Raw genomic sequence first — 16,789 nt, 5'->3', positions numbered from 1 at the left:
CACTTCCTTAATGCTTTATTACAGGCACCAGGGTCCTGCTAAACAGCATAATAAAATATCAATAAATAGACTCTTTGCTGTAAAGGCTCCTTCTGCTTCTGCAATTTCTCCACCTCAAGCAGGATTTCTGCAGCTCGGTACATTTCAGTGTAGCCAGAGGGTACTCCAGTGTGCGGGGAAAGATGGGAATGGATAGATGGGTGAATGAATGGATGGACTGGTAGCAGGCACAGGCATGTCAGTTTTTAGAGGCTGGAAAGAAACAAGCACATCACCAGAGAACGCTGATGCCCACTAAAATTGTTGTGCTTTCAGCTTCCTACAAACAACAAAACCCAAAATTGTTCATGAAAAAGCAAGAGTGATTCCCCTTACTTAAAAACAATCCCAGGGAAAAAGAAACATAGCAATGTTTTCCTCCAGTTTTTAAACCAAGATTTTGGGGACTGTTGGTATGAAGGGACATTTCATTGTAAAGGTAGTTAATAGATATACAGAAGTAGGAAAAAAATATAAAAAGGCCTGCATGAATCATTATGATTAAGACCAGACAAAAATGGGTTTCAATGATTGATGAAAACCACCAGGATTTTCATTTTGGAAAAAAAGGATTTGACCTTCCCCCAGAGCAGGAAATCCTCTATCCATCCTGCTCCTCTAACCTGCTCCATTTTTGATATAATCTTTTCTTTAGTGCCTTTGCCTAGAATATCTCTGCAAAGCTCCTCTGCTGAGAGACAGCTGGGTCTGTGATGCAGCGTGGTATAACACAGACCTCCTTTTTTATTAATAGCTAGCGGTCCACCCAAGCCTTTGGGTTAGTGAGTGCTCCCTGCAGCCCGGCTCTGAATCTCAGCCAGTCTGTGCCTGAAAAATCTCTGCTGACCAAGGTCTGTCCTACAGCTTCCCCCTGGGGGCTTTGGCAAAGTACCTGATAAAGATGTCTTCAGCGTGTCTGACATCAAGCTATCGTGCTGTTTACAAGAGATCTGTCACAGACAAGTGCCTTCCATACAGAAGCAGTTTCCTCCGCTCGCAGGCAGAGAGCAGAGGACGTCCTAAATTAGCTCTCGAGGATGGAGTCATTCCAACACACCCAAACACAAACTAAGCCATGCTTCGAGCTGCAACGGAGCTGCATCCTATTATGAGTTTGGCTTATGACCTGTAAACTCTCTCTCATTTCTAATCCCCTGCCTTCTTTGTTTGCCTTACCGATCTTGCAGTTTATCCAGAAGTTCGGCTGGAGAGAGGGCAAAATTTGGAGGGGAGGGACAGGAGATGGCGAGGCTGAGAAATGCCTGCTGGGAAAGCTTTGGAAATCCCCCAAAAGTAGGAACACATCACTGTTAGGAGGACTGTTCACGTGAAACAAAGTAGTCAGGAGCCCTGCCTCATGGGCTGCAACCCACTGCTCCTCTCAGACACGCGTGCAAAACCCATGAGCCCAGCTTAGTAGTGCCAGCTTGCAGATCCACAGGCAGAGCCCAGGAGCTTTGGATGTCCAGGCTCCTGTTGAACCCTTTCGCTGATGCCTTCATTTCTGTCTGCAGCCAGGAGAGCAGATATGCTCCATAGACTAGGGTCGTCCATGGCCTCTCTGCCCCCTCTGTCGCTGTACTGTGGAGCTGCGGAGCAGAGCAAGGTGCAAGCGTGTGCCTGTGTGTGTGTACAGAAGCGGGGGAGGCGGCATGAAGTGGTGAAGGGTTCATTTCTCTAATCATAAATTCAGCCTCCCGTAAATTCAATTCCGTGATGCTGCGCCTGTGACGTCAGTAAATCACAGCCATAAAGAAGGGAAGGCAACAGCAGCATGCAAAGGGAATGTAAATGCAGCCGGGGCCATCGCTCACACCGGGCTGCTGCTGAGCTCAGCCAGGAGAGGCAGGTCTGGAAGCCGCACACCCAGAGATGCCTGTGCCGGCTCCTACCCTGCGAGAGCACCCGGCATCCCCATCAGCCACTGGAGATGGGAAGTGTCTCCTTGGAAGCTGACTCAGTGAATGGTCCTTTGGGTTCAGTGGAGGATACCTTGCATCTCCAGCAGGCTTTTAAGAGCTGGGTCTCATCAGCTCTATTTCTCTCCATGAAAGCTGATATTCCTCTTGTTTTATTGACCAAGTTTTCCCCAGAGGAACAGTATTTACTGCACATTTGACACCTGTGGTATAGAGCTGTATGCATAGCTGTACAAAAGATAGTGGATTGTTCCTGTTCATAACAGATGAGTTTCTGCCTCCAGCAGCATCCTGAGACTCCCACTGAAGGTACTCCTGCCTCGCATATTGCAACACATAAAGTCCCTTTGGATCCCACTAAGTGGGAAGGGACTGCAGCTGTCCTCGGGGGTGAAGAATGAGGCATTTGTGGCCTGACGTCTGTACAAGATCCCCAAAGACTCTGGAAGATGCTGAGAGCTCTGCCTCCCCCTGTGCACTGAAAACATCCTGATTTGTTATCACGGCTGAATTCACTCTGACCAAACCCCTTGCTTCTTCAAAAGCAGATCCCAACTGGCTTTCACACCCCGGTGACCTTCTTCAGGGACGCTTTCCCCTCGCCACCCGCTGCCATCACATGTGTGGCTCTCGGCACCCCAACGTGACACCGACCTGAGCTTCCCTCCCGCACAGGCTGCTGCTCCGCAAAGCGGAGGCCAATCCAAGAGCAGCTTGCTGACAGCCCCGCGGGTAATCATGATGAGCAGGGAGAGCCTGCCATGCCCTCTGCGCCTACAGCGCTCCAGCCTCCTCCGCCCCCTTCCCAGTACCCCCTCTTTGAGTCCCCTGCTGCACCAGCACAACCTATTTGGGATTTGGCCCCCTCTGCTCCCTTGCCTCCACCCCCCTTGGCAGGGTGGCTTTGTGAGCCCCTGAGCTGTCACAGCGTGGCTGCTGGCTGCCTCCGCCCCACCGAAAGTGAAGCTAATGCTGGGTGACATCTCACTCCCAGCACATCACACACCAAAGATGAGACCAGCTGAGGCTGCTCCCCGCTTCCTGTCCTGGAAACTTCCAGCACCAGACACCTAAGTCTCCCTGCAAAGAGCTTTTCCAGGGTGATGGAGGGGGGTTTTAATGCATCTGAAATCAGCACGTCACAGACTTTGCCGCCTCCTTTCTCCCCAGAGCAGGGTGACTAACTCAGCAGCAGCAGATTGGGTCACGGGCTGATTCCTACTCTGATCCAACCAAACCAGGAGAGGCAACGTCAGAGGAGATTCAGGACTGCCAGGAGCAGGCAGTCTCAATGGTCTCTCCATACTGGAGGCTGGCCGCATCGCCCTTGGCTGCGCATGGCAAAAGCCATCAGTAAGGTCTGCTAGCAAGGAAGCTGCGTAAAAGTTTCTGTTCCTCCCCTCCTGCTTCTGTAGAAAAAACTCATCTCAGCCCTGCAGGCTTCTATTAGCTGCCTCCACCCCTTCTCTGTGGAGAGACTTCGTGCAGGAGTCACAGACAGGCAGGGGCCGTTTCTATTTGCAGCCATCTCGCTGCCTGCGCTTCATCCACTTGCTGATAAAATGCCCCTCACCACAGAAACAAAGAGCAGCTTCTAAAAAAATCCACCCGCCCTCTACCTCCAAACCACGCTTCACTTCTGATTGACAGCTTGGGAAAGTTCCTAATTATGTCCCCTGGACACTTTGGAGGCGACCCACCCCAGAGCGTGATTTGATGGCTCAGTGAATGGATGGCCTCGTTTGTACTGATTTATATTACAGAGCCAGATCTAGCCTCATCAGCCTGGCTTGACCTAGTTTTTCTCTTGCATAGGTCAATAAAAACACAGCAAATAGAGCTAATCAGCCACTGAGGATGCACAGTTAATTTGGGCTGGTCCAAACTTACAGGAACACTGCAAACTCTGCTGTCACGAGTCAGGAGAGAACAAATCTTTCCCCAAAAAGTCAAAGGGAATTATACAAAGGACATACCATTTTCAGGACAGATAATGCATGAGGCTTTTTTTTGTTTTGCTTGCTTCCCTTTTGGTCTTTCTGCATCTGCTGGATGCTGCACGATTCTCCTTCCCCTGAAAGCAGAGAGGAACGCTCCCTTCTGTGCACTGGGGTTATAAGCAATCACCAAAATGGCATGAAGTCAGACAAAAAAACAAAGAAAAAAAATGTGTGCATCTGGCTCTAGAGTGTCCAAATAAATCCTGGGTAAATGCCAGGCTGCCTTAGTCACCAGCTCTAGCTGGAGAAGGACGACCTCCGTTAAACTGCCTGTGCAGTGAGAGGAACAGTAGCCACATCAGAGGGCTGGCTGCATCATGGCACTGTGCCACTGCTGTGGGCACACAGCCGGCGGGACCTCGGGCAGGGCTGGGCCGGCAGCGAACAGACACACGGGAACACACACACTGCAGAACGTGCCTTACAAAACAAACACGTGTTAGGCACACGCAGCAGGGTAACCCACACACATAGTCAGGGACATCCTAACCAAATGCTTCGTTTTCGTGCAAACACTGACTCACACGTGACATATTAGAGATCTGCAGAAAAACACGTCTGCCGACCAGGATGCAGAGAGACATAATGCCTTACAGCCACACACATGCCATCCCTCCTCAGCCCATCATACCACGTGGACGTGACGTCTGCATTCAGGCATGGGCATAAATATGTCCAAGGCAGAATGCTTACATGTATCCCCCACACATGGAGGAGGTGTGCAGGGACCCTGATGTTTTCTGTACTCGTTGTGTCCCTCTCCAATTCCCCTGCAAACACAGCACAGAAAAGGCGTACTCTGTGCAAATGTATTTCCCCATATAGTCACACTCGAGCATCAGTCACAGTACCTGTGCTGGCCTGTGCCACAGTAGGTATGCAACACAGCTGCATGAAATAAAATCATGGGTGGTAGCGTTATACAGACCACATAGATGCATATAGTACAAAACATACCCACCCAGCACACCCCTACCCCACAAAGACACAGTCTGCAACCTATTTAACAGCTCTCGCTTAGCAACCTGCATGCTTCCAGGTCTGCAGCCAAGATCTACCAACAGCCCTGACAGCAGCACTAACGAAGGACCGTACCTGTTAAGATGCTCCAGGGCTTTGCCCTGCTGGGGTTGTGTGTTGCCTGTGCTCTTGCCCCTCCTTTCTCCTGGCTCTTTCCTCCTGTGGAGGTTTTCATGCCTCAGTGAGCCCAGGCCTGAGCGGTAGCCTAATGAGGGCATCTCACATCCACCTGCTGATTATCGCCACACACAGTGCTGGTGAGCGGAGCCTGCGGGAGCTCAGGGCTGCCTTGGTCTAGGGCTGAGGTCAAGAGTGTTCATTTCCCTGGGACAATTAATAGTTGCTTTCTCCCATAGCAGACACGTGCAAGTCTGCTTTGCAAAGGGGGCAGGAGGCAGTGCCTTTCCCAGTGAACACTCCCCCAGAAGCAGCTGCAGGAGAGCCTGCCTCCCTGTCTGCAGCCACTGCTGCCATTTCCACTCAGGGACTGCGTCTCCAGCATGCAGGCACTTGGAAGCAGCCTCATAAGGGCAGGCAAAGGGGCCAAGGTCACCCATACCCACGCTTGCACTCAAGTGAGAGCAGTCAGCGCGGCGCTCCCATGAGAATAAAAGCTGGCACTGACATTCCAGTAGTGATGAGGTCTCCACTTCTGGACGGAGCTGCAATGCTCAGACTGGCCTCAAACCACCCTAGGAAAGAACATCAATCCCTGCAGGCACTGAGCAGCTGAATCCCCAAAAAGGAAACGCCAGGGCTGTCTGCATGGGGGGAGAAAAGCAGGGCTAGCACAGGGTGGGCAGAAGCTGAACTGGACCACAAAGGAGGACAGGGCAGAGCAGAGAGGGAAGGAAGGCTCCCAGCCCGCTGCAGGGTGTGCAAACCCACCTGCGTGCTCCTCTGAGCCTGGATATGTGGGGACCAGGCTCCGCTCACCACTGCGGGGAGAGGGTTTGCCTGCCCCCGGAACTGCACCAAATAGCTTCACCAGAGAGAGGGGGAGAAGCAGCAGGCTCCAGTTCTGCCTGCCCGTGTGCCGGCTGCTCTCTCAAGAGATGCTCGCATGTTTGCAGTGAGGGAGAGATGGCAGCTGACAAAAGGTATTCCCAGGCAATTAGCCCCAAGAGGCCAGTGAAGACTGCAATTGCTGTGCTACATTGCATCCCTGTTTTACTGTACCATTGCCAGGGCAGGGGGAAGGGGCGGGAGCTGAATGCACAGAAATATGCTTGTGTACGTGTAGGAGCTCCCACTGCTCTCGTTACAAAGTGTGAGGGTATTTCTGCATGGAGGTGCGGGCCTCCTCCTGCTGCACGGGGAAACTGCAGCTCTGAGACCTGCTCCTTGGCCTCAGCTTTCTACATCTTGGCCCACTCATTGCTGCAACTAGAAAGAGCTTGGTGCTTTCAGAGACTCATCTTTTAGGGAGGGAGTTGTGCAATCCCAGATACTCGCAGTGACACAGCTTAGCTTTTTCTAAAGAACTGGCTATTCAAAAGACTACGGCATTTAATCTTAGCTTGGTACGGAAAGGTCTATCAGCAAGGTTAAGTTCCTCAGCCAATGTCCTTGTGCTGATGTAAAAGCAAGTGGGATATGTCCATCCAGAAAAGAAAAAACAGAGCAGTGTTTAAGGACATTGGAGATATCTGGGTTTTATTTCCCCCATTTTACCACCATACACCCTAACTCTACTGTCTCTCGAAAAGCAGAGCAGGGCCAGGCACAGGAATGTGAGAGCCACCAGCTGATGCCAGCAGCCATGAGAGCCTTGCCCTCCCCCTGCCTCCAGGAAAACCCTGCTTCAGTGTGCCACACTGCCAGGACTCTGTAGAAGAATCAATATTTGCAGAGCAAACTCATCTTGCTGCCTGCTGGCCCTCACACATCCCACTCGGCAGCATTGTCCCTGTGTCTCTGGTGCTGGAGCATCAGTGTAATGTGATGTGACATCTTCCCCCACACTTTGTTATAAATACCATGTTTCACTGTAACTGTGTCTGACACCCCCTTCAAGGCATTTTCTCATGCTCCCAGCCAAGATGTGGGCACGTGCAGATCCCCCCTGCGTGCGCTGACTCTAGTGGCAGGGGGCTGCCCTCCATACCCTCTCCTTCCCCACCAACAGCGGCAGAGATATTAGTGGCAGTGGGACGGGGTTGTGTAGGGTGAGCCGTCTGCGGCGATTGCTTTGCATTGGGTCTGACTTTCCAAGAAATAACGTTGCTAGATCACAGATCTCTCCTTTTCTTCTTCCAGAAGATGGATGCCAGTTCATGGTTCCCCATGACCAAAGCCTGTTATTTATCTGGAGAGCAGAACCACCTCCTTACCACCGTGCCCCACCACTTCCCCGGGCTGCCCTTTCTTAGGCGTGTGTGCTTGTAGTTACAGTAAAATGCCACTAGATGTCTGCCAGGGTCCTACACGTTGCCTGCTGGGGACAGCCCTGGTAAACAAGGGCGACAAGGCTGGGGTGCAAGCTCTGCAGAAACCTGTGTCTGTTTCTCACTTCATTATCCCAGGCAGGATTTCTGATAGTTTTGTATCTGTGGAACAAAAAATCTCCATTTTCCATTTATTTCCTTCTAAAAAGTGTAGGGAACCTGAATATTATCTCTGTGTATCATAAGTTCTTCTCCAGTTTTCATTGCAGCTGGTTTTAGACAAGTTTTGAAAAGTCTTCCCCTCAGGACATGACCTCTAAGTAGGTACCTCCATTACAGCTGCTTAGAAAGGCCTTCCCTACCATGGGGGCATGGACAACAAAAAGATGCTGTTCCTGTGCCAGCCAAGAGCAAAAATTGCTGTGCAACCACTGAATAAGCCCTTCCTTGTGGCAAGACTGGTCACCCAAAATCTATCCTACAAAGACAAAACATTTATGCAGCTCAAGAGCCAAGGATGCCCTGCAAAGGCTATGTCACTATTTTGTTATCCCCCTCTCAAATGAGTGTGTCCTGAACTCACCAGAGCTGAGCTGACCTCCTGAAGACATGCCCGAGCTCATCCCTCCCTCGCCCCTCCAGTCTGCTTTTAACTCTGCACTTCTCACCTTCCTCTTGCCCTGGGCTGTGCAGGCCTGGGGGCCTGTTCTGGTCCTGATGGGACCACATCCCTCTGTATCAGCAGGAGAGATGATTCTAGCCTCACTCCGTTAACGCTCCAGAACATGAACCACAGTCGCAGCAGCCCTCAGTGGTTCCCCTGACATTTACCATAAACCCCGTTGCTCTGAGTCCTGGACACCCCTGGAGGGGACAGCAGGCTCAGGAAGGTGTCAGCCCTTCTGGAAAGAGGGGACAGCCACCTTCACACAAGGACACGCGCCTGTTTCTTCCCCAGTTGGGTTCTCTTCCCCCACGGGGAGCGCTGAGGCGGTGCCAGCCTGGGAGCGGAAGCTGCAGGGTGCAGCCATCCCAGCGGGACGGGCAGTGATGCAGCTGCCCCTGCTCCTGGAATCACCCTGGGTGCTGGGAGCAGAGGGCAAGCCGCAGAGCCGCTGCCCAAGAGCTATCGCTGAGGCTTCTTCCAGCAAAAGGGCAGCTGCAGCTTTATGGGTAACTGTCTGCAGCAGATGCAATGCAATTACCATCACTGATGTAAGCGCAATCACTGCTCTAGCTGCTTGAGAAATGCCAGTTATCTTTCACAGGAAATTCGGGAAAGAAATCATCTCTTTTTATGTTTTGAGAAATTTTAAATTTCCACTATCTTCTTTTTCTCTCAAAAGAAAAGTACGAGAAACATGCTTTTTTAAATACTGTTGATGTAAAAACATATTAAGGAAACACAAGAAAAAAAAGACAAATTTGTAAAAGGGAAGCTATCTTAGAGTGGAAAAGAGAGCATTTTACATATTTTATTTACTTTTTGAAATCCGTAACCAAAAGTTTTTATTTTTCTATTCCAAGGGTATTTATCTTTTTATGTAATAAAGTTAGTTTTAAAAAAATATTAGCCAGCCTTATGTCCAGGTCTACCCTGTAGAGGTCAGGATAGCATAGGAGCTTCTGCATTCAGAGCTGGCCCCCGCCCAGGGCTGCACCACCCAGCTCCAGGCCAAGGAGATTGTGATAATCATGGAGAAGAAAAGCAAATTTCCTTCCCTTTTGCTTCACAGCTGACAGCCCAGTATGGGACCAAAGGGGACACTCTGTTAAAATCTCCCAGAAAGGCAGCCGGCTGAGCGCTGGCCGGGAGAAAAAGGCCGTTAAAAAATAACGGAGAGGCCAGAAGAGAGAGATGGAGATAGGTACTTGGCTCACAAGATCTAGGGATGTAACGAGCACAAAGCATTTGGAAACGCTCAAAAGTTGTGTCTGAAAAGCTCCCCTGGCTGATGTGTCAAGGAGCTTCCAATCGCCTTTCAAAAGCTTCCCTTCTTTCTGCTGCCACTTGCTCCCTTTGTAATGGGTGGCTGTTTCTAATTATCTGTAAATGTTAAATGTTCCCTAATTCAATCAGAACAACTTGTTCACAGATGGCAAACCCTTCATCTGCTCAGCTTTCAGCAGAGTCTCTGACTCAAGAGCCATTGATCCCTTTTTTCCCAGAGAGGCTGGCTTGAGACATGCAAAAGGTGCGGGAAGGAAAGGAGTGCGTAGTGTACAAGAACAATTCCGGGTCTTTCCCTTTTCCCTTGACAGCTCCCGCGCCATCCTCTGCTCCCGTGTGACCCAGTGCTCTCTCCTGAGCAGCACACTGCAGTCATGACACTGGCAGATGCGTGCCTTGGGTTCAGGCTCTCCTCCTCTCCTCCCGGCCGTATTACTGCTCCTCGTCTCGTTGGAGCAAGCAGTCCTGGTCAGTGCCACCCCACCCAAGTACACAGTGTGGTATCGTGGGTACCGACACAGCTATGGCACGGGCCCATGGTTCATCTCACCCCGCATCGCAGCTCCTGTCACCGCTACGCTGGCTCACATCAAGCTCAAGCCCGGCTGATGCTGGGCCCATTGGACTCTCTATTTCTTATCTCGTTGCCTGCTGGTGAATGGCACATGCCAATGCTCTGTGTCCTTTCTCATTCCCTGCTCCTAGCACACGCGCTTACTCACATCTGTCCCCCTCAGCTATAGCACTTTTTCCCTTGCTGCTGTCCAGACTTGTTGATTAGGTCAGAAAAGTACTGCCCCACGCCCAGGAACAGCTGTAACAGGGATCCTAAATCAGGTATCCCCATTCATGTCACTAAAATTTGCAATTTACACTACACAAGCCAGGGGGCATGGGGGACAAAGGTGGGCGGTGGTGAGGTTTTCTCGTTAAACCCAAGGGAAACTCTTTACTGCTAATGATTTATTGAAGTATCTGGTCTTCCCCTCAGACCTAGAAAAGGGTCTTGCCTTTGATCAACCAGTGACTCACCATCTGTAGCCGAGGTGATTTATGACAAATGCAAGCTATTTCTACACATGGAAGGGGAGAAAAATAAGCCTCATCATCACTGAGAGGGTGGGAAGGATGAAAAACAAGCCGCCCACAGGATAATGCTGGCTGGGCTGCTCCTCGCAGCTTTGCTGCTCCCCCAGCACCTCAGTGGAGCGCCTGGCTCCCCATGGAAAAAACGCTGCTGCGAGGGGTTGTGTGGGGGAGACTCTTACGTCTCAAACAAATGGCTCCATGCCAGGACAGGAATAGAACAGCTTAAATTATACTCTTCACGTCGCATCGTGGGGCTGGGCGCTGGTCTCCGTCAGCACTGCCGACAGAGCGGGGCTGCAAGCACAGCCCATGGGGCGGAAAGCATCCGCAGCCACTGCTAAGCACATATCCCAATTATGCTTCCAGGTCTGGACCTGCTCTTTTCAATAGCCATCCTTCCCGTTCCTAATGGCGTAGCCAAAATCTAATCACTTCCAGATCAGGAAACTGTATTTTCTGGAAGCTTTTTTTTTTTTTTTTTTTGGCAAAAATTTCCAGCCAAATCCTGGCACAAAAATTAAATCCTTAAAGATCTCTAAACACTTTCCATGACATGCCTAAAACCTGAAGTATCACCTGCAGCGTCCCTCTAGCCTTCACTTTCTGACTCTGCAAAAATGCCTTTAGCTAAAAGACGGTCCCCTGTTTAGAGAAGGAAAATGTTTCATTGTTCAGGACATGAGCAGATTCCCAGCTAACACCCAGCCACCCATGAGAGACTCCCGGCACAGCGAGCTTTGCAGAATCACTGCTCCATATCCTCCAACAACTGGCTAAGGAGAAGCAAAGTCATTAAAGTGTGCATTACACTCGCTGGAACAATCCTTGGGCAGAAGCTTCATGCAGAGCCCCACTGGGCAAAGTGCTCTGCTGCCCAGGAGCGGTGATTAGGCAGAGTTTGTTAATGAAGGAGATTTTAGTGACTAAAGGCAAGTGGAGAGAGAAGAGAGAGAGCGGACTCTTCATCAAATGGTATAACTTGGGCTTGCTGCAGCTGATCTTCGGTGGACATAAATCAGTTCAGTTCTCCCAGCTTTTATCAGCTGAGGATCTGACCCACGGGATGTGCGAGTCATTGAAGGGCACCGCACCAATCACATCATAATAAAACGGTTCATCTTTGGCAACTGGCTGCTGCAGATCTCAAAGCATTTTGCAGACGTCCAAAGCTCCTTCAGAGCCACAAAGGTTTTGCTCACATTTCCAAACTTGCCTGTTTCATACGCTCCCTGAAGGTTCAGCTGCTTTAAATCAGGGCGATCCCCTCGAAGCAGAGGAGGGGGGTGTAAAGGGAACCTGAGTAAAAGCATAGTCAGCCCTGCTGTTCTGATCTCGCTGGGCCATCCGCCTCTGTAATGAAAATCAGCATCACCCTGTGGATACCAGCAGAACATGACCAATTTACTCTGTCTGAGGCCCTGTTCCCAGCTCTGTGGTACGTGTTTTGCCCTGCGTGAGAGATGAAAGGGTGGATCAGAACTCTTAAAAAGACCCAACACAGTTTTACCCATGCACAGATGGTGTGTACAGGAGGATTGCATGCACAACATCCCCAAATGCAGAAAAATATGCTTCCTGTTCTCTTCTTCCCTCTTCTAATTTGTCATCCTCCTCCCCATCTTCATACCTTTCCCCTCAAGCAGGAGCAGTGGGTCTCCACAGCCACAGAGAGAATTCCCATTTCCTGCAGCGGATTGCCAAATAGCCAGGTGTGATCTTCTGCCCTTTACATCTTCCCCCCAGTGATGTAACTCTGCCACCCCAAGTACCCTTGGAATTGCGAGCCCCTGCTCAGCACGAGGCGGGGAACCTGTGCCCCTCTTGCAGAGTAGGAATGAGCTGGAGGTGAAGAGGCTTAGCAAAGGGCAGAGAGGCAAGTGTCCCAAAGTCACCGGAAATAGAGTTTATGGGAGTTTGCTAGCCCAAGTGAAGACAAGATCAGGACAAGCCCTTCCCCAAAATGACTCCTGTTAGATGCAGGACAGATGTTCCAAGCTGCTCCACAGCACTTCCCAGAGGACCCAGCCACCTGGTGCGTGACTTTCCAATGGCTTTCTGTTAGTGCCAGCCTTTATCCTCTGTTATGATCCATAGTGTGAGCACTTCCAGGAGCTCTAGTCTCCCTCCCCATGCTGAATCATTTGTGACAGGAGGAAATTAGGTTTGATGGGAGCAGGGATGGGTGGTTTTGGAGAGACATCTCTCCCTTCCCAGAGGGAAACTGGGAAGGAAGGGAAGGAAGACCCCCCATGGTGCTAGGTGGTGTACAAGCATGGAAAAGAGAAGTAGAGAGATTGCAATCAGTTCTTACACAGGCTTTCCACGTGTCCTTCAGGCACAAGTATCTCAGTTTGGCAAGCCCTTCTAAATCTCTGCAGTTAGCAGTAAAACCAAGGCATTTTCCCAGCCACCGTCTGATCCTCTTCATCAGTCACTGCTCTGCACTGCCCACCCACCCACCCACCCATCCCTACTTATCCTGAGGATAAAACCCACTTAGCCAAGCCCCTTCCCATACAGCCCTTCATCACTAGGGATCGATTTCCTATATTGACTGAGCAGGGCCCAGCCATTAACGAGTTCATTTTCCATCACTTAGATGCAGATGGATTCCCTCAGGAGCCCCAGGGTCACTGAAGTTTCATTAACAGACACTGTAAAAGTATTTAAATACATTAAAAAAAATCACTTGACAAATGGAGTGAGCCCATAGTCCTACTCCTCTCAGGTTATCTTAAAAGATAAAAGAAACCTTTGCTGCCCACAGAAGGACAGAAAGCCCTTAACAGCTTGTCCCTGCTATTATCCATCTCACAACACGTCACCTCTAAAGAGGTCCAATTTCCCATAATGCTCCAGATGGGAACCATCTATTAATTTATCCACGCTCTGGCTAAGCATGTTCCAGCCACTGAAGGCTTTTGGCCCCCAAGCTTTCCTGTTAGCTGTGATACATTGTCTGGTGGTAAACTGAGGCATGAAACAATGAAGACTCAGACCCAGATCTGGATGCTCAGATACACTAGCAGAATAGATATCATAGACAGGCATTGGTAGCTCTGCTCCGAAGTGAATTCTCATCCCAATTGTTTATATCAGGGCAAAAAAATACCATAACTGGGCCCTATCTGGCCTTGAACACCAGACAGAAGATTACATGGGAAAATACATGTCAGAAACACAGCTGAACTCAGGAATCTATTTCTGCTGCTAAAAGATTTCTGTATTCTTGCCACAAATCTCTAGAAGACATGCTGAATTTTACTACCATGAAACTCCATGTAGATGCTGGCTTAGCTGTCATTCCATGAGAGGGTGTTTGGAACCCAGAAACACCACGAAATCTCCACCAAAAACATGGCCACAGAAAATTCAGCCCTGCAGACAGTTTCCATTGTAAGCTCATTTATGTCAAGAACTCAAGCTACGCATTCAAAAAATATGCAAACAAGAATTTAATGTGACATTTTTCTCCCCGCTTGTAAAGAGATGACCCGTTAAGTCAGTCTACAACTCTTATTGGGTGCCCAGCATGGAAGGGTCTCACACCACTTTGAAGTAGAGTCACATTATCCCCAAACACTAGGACACAGAGCAAATAAACCTGGCTCCCCCAAGTCCCAGGCATGGGTGAATCCTTTCTCCTCATGGGAAGGCTGTAAAGTACCATAGATCTACCAAATTTTTCCTCGTATCTCTTTCCATCACAAAAAAAAACCCAACCAAGCAGCAAGTAGTAATTAGCAGGCAGAGCCTGGCTCTTTGGCTGGTTGAATTAAAGTTTGGGTAGACTTGCCATGGGGACAAATGCTTGTCCTCAGTGACAGACCAACAGCTCTCCCAGGGAGATAGGCAAAGCCAAAGCCTCCCTATCCAGTGTCTTTGGAAAGGTCTCATGATCTCCTAGGAGCTCAGATAGGAAGGTGACCTCCTCCCTCCAGCATCTGCAGAAGAAAGCAGAAGCTCATGGATGGAGAACAATTGCTCCCACAATGAGACAGGAGGAGGGAACTGGCCCACGAGGAGAGGTCTGTCCTCTGAGAGAGAACAGTAACATCATTTCACTGGTCCCTCTGCAGTTATTCTGGGCTGACAGAAACATTTCCCTTGGAGTCCCTCCAAATTCACATCACTCACTCCTCAGACTGCAGCAAAATGCCTCTGAATAGACATCGGACAGGCCCAGTTGGCATTTACAGGACAGGCCGTAAGGGGGGTTACTCTAGGTTCATGAAAGTGCTGTTTGGATTAAAACTCCTTGCCTTCCCTGGGATGGAGGAGGGGGCACCAGAGACCTCCACCGCACGCACAGCCTGGTAATAGTCTCCCCCTGCTCACCAACAGAAGATTCATTAATGCCGACAAGGTAAACTCAGGCTGTATTATTCATATCTGTATTTATCAAGTATTTATGCTGACAACCTAGAGGGCGATAAATCAGCATCACCGGGATGTGTTGATTCCTGTGGCTGATTCTGATGCTGACAAGGCTGATGCCTGCCTTGCCTGGCGGAGGGGGGCAGAGGGCCCTGCTCGCAGAGAAACAGCTCGTTTGTGACAGACGGAAATTAACGGCCTGGCTGGAAGATGGGGAGAGAGAGAGGACAGTCTTTGGAGGATGTGCCTCAGAAGCAAATGGCAAGGATTGAAAGGGGAAGCTGCTTGTGCAGCAGAAACCTTTCCCCACCTGGATGCGGATTTTAACAAAGCTCGCACCTGCGTAGCTGTGCCAGCCGGGAAGGGCTCTCGGGCTGCCGTCTGTGTCCAGCCACACCAGCTCGGACAGGAAGGGGGCTGCCCCATATTCACAGCAGCATCACAGCTCAACACACTCCAGATTTACACCACAATTTCCCATGCCTGGGCTGGATTTACTGCAGATTTGGTAAAGTTAATGCATTGGAGTCGCTCCAGAGGAACACCTTGACAGGGGGGAGCTGATCTGGTCCAACTCCAGGGACTCCAGCAGGGTGACAGTGTTGTCCAGAGTCACTGTGGTGGCTACAGGGGCATTGCTCCCTGTTCACGGCAGCAGCTCTACTGCCATAGCGTCAAATTTACACTCCTGTGCTATTGACTTGACAGCCCGCAAATGAGACAGGCCTGCAAACCTCTTGACTTCTCGCCCTGTTATCCAGAGATCAGGTCCCAGAAGAGCTTATGCAAGAAAAGAAGCCTATTTGTCCAACTACTAAAAGCAAAGGGCTTATTTCCACTTGTAAATTTACAGCGAGTTCTGATACTGATTCAAATCCGAAGCAGAGCGTGTCAGTGAATTTCCAGTTCAGAAAAAATCTCTCTGTGGCTTTTCCCTCATGGCTGACTGCACAGCAGCCTCTAAAGCCCTCAGTCAGGCGGCTATTCTGGGTATTGGTTTGGGATTCTGTGTCCTGCCTTCCTTGCCATGCATGGGCACTGCCAAGGCACTCAGGAAGGCAGCGCTACAGTGCTGCTCAATAATGCATGCTATTTTCTAATACAATAACCGCTGAGGCTTGTGCGCGCTCTGAATGAGCTGTGCCAGTGCCGGAGAGCGTAACGGTTCGGATGTTGGAGCTGAGAGACAAGTCTTGAAGCGAAGAGAGTGAATTCCCCTTGCTGGACTTCATTAGCCATGCCAGGAACACATGCCCTTTGAAATATTTCTGCTGCTTTCATTTTATATTCCTCCTCTGTGTTTTCCTTCTCGATGCCGTCGCTTCTCCGTGAATGCTATGTTTAATCTGCTGCCCAGCGCTGGCCCTCTGTGCATGTGCGCGCACACGCACAACCCCAAGCGCAAGCCCGCATGCTTCTCTGCGCGTAAGACAGACCTTTTAATTCCTTCTCCGATGTCAGCTCCGCCAGGGAAGACGAGAGCTCCTGCTACCCGGCGTTTAAGCATCCTTGCCGAAGCCATTGTTCTTCGCAGAGGTGGAAGAGGCCGGCACAGCCCTCAGACCCCTGCTGGGCTGGGGAGCGGGCGGGCTCCGTGGGGCTCGCAGCCTTCCCCGCGGCGGGGCCGGGCCCCCGCTGCCCGCGCGGTGGGGCAGAGGCGGCGGAGCCGGCCCCGCGGACACTAGATGGTGCTCGGCAGTTGCGCTCGGTGCCGCGGTGCGCGGGGCCGGCTCTCGGGCTCCCCTGGGGAACTGCGCCGGGCCACCAGCCCGTTTCGCCTGCCCGTGCCCTTGCAAGGTGATCGGCCCGGCTGCTCCACCAGAAATGCGCCTCCTGCCCCGGTGGCGCCTGTCGCGGGAGGGGTGCGATCAGCCGCACCCCCTGCTTCTGCTCCGGCACCGCCTGCACGGGGAGAGCTGACCCCTCTTCCCGCAACTTCAACCCAGGAGACACCTAAGAGCAGTCAAAAAGTTCAGGGCCCTTTTCCTAACCTATCAACAGATGGAG

This window comes from Chroicocephalus ridibundus, chromosome 18, assembly GCF_963924245.1.
Source record: "Chroicocephalus ridibundus chromosome 18, bChrRid1.1, whole genome shotgun sequence".
In the NCBI taxonomy this organism is placed as follows: Eukaryota; Metazoa; Chordata; class Aves; order Charadriiformes; family Laridae; genus Chroicocephalus; species Chroicocephalus ridibundus.
This window is presented reverse-complemented; position numbering follows the sequence as displayed.